A 712-nucleotide genomic window follows, 5' to 3' on the forward strand; every position below is an offset into this window, starting at 1 on the left:
CCCCACCCCCCGGAATCTAATCGGATCTAAAACTTTCTTTATTTTAATTTTATTGACAAAAACACTCTAATTCCACATTCTGCCCAATGTTCTTCAAACAAATGTGCCAACTGAATGCTATGAAAACATACAGTGCTTAACAATTTATTAGACCACCTGTCATAATAGAGAAAACACAAATATTTTAGGAATCTGTCAAAAAAAAAAGTTAAATCTAAAAATGTTATTGTCATTTATTGGGCAAAGAACAAACCGAAACGACTAAATAGTATTTATTCACATAATAACAAAAATGGCCTCCTTTGCCTTTGATAACAGCTTGCGTGCTTGCTGGCATTGTTTATGTACTTTTTGACTAATTGGGTATCTGAATAAAAAAACACTATAAAGCACTTGACAATTTTTTTCTGCCTTTCTTTCATAGATAACAGCAATAATTATATTCTAGCATTAGAAATAGCCTACTACTGTTACTAAAGAGCTTACACATATTGGAGAACTAACCAATACAGAAAGCTAAAAAATGATTTTGATAATTACCAATACTGTTAGTTAAGAGCAGCAGTGGCACAAACCTTACAAAATTGGTTAAAAACCTTACATAAATTTGTTTTAATAAATTTGTTAATCACTGTAGGCTATTTAGTGAATATAGTTTAAATCTCTAGATCGAAAATTTTAATAATAAAGATAATAAAGACGAATAAAATCA

General features: G+C 29.5%; 1 protein-coding gene across 1 annotated transcript in view; it reads left to right on the plus strand.

Moving 5' to 3' along the window:
• LOC107569072 (glucose 1,6-bisphosphate synthase-like) overlaps positions 1 to 712 on the plus strand; it is a 31,226-nt gene that overhangs the window by 8,364 nt on the left and 22,150 nt on the right. The window lies entirely within an intron of this gene.

The sequence above is a fragment of the Sinocyclocheilus grahami genome, unplaced genomic scaffold (assembly GCF_001515645.1).
Source record: "Sinocyclocheilus grahami isolate Dianchi unplaced genomic scaffold, SAMN03320097.WGS_v1.1 scaffold1309.1, whole genome shotgun sequence".
In the NCBI taxonomy this organism is placed as follows: domain Eukaryota; kingdom Metazoa; phylum Chordata; class Actinopteri; order Cypriniformes; family Cyprinidae; genus Sinocyclocheilus; species Sinocyclocheilus grahami.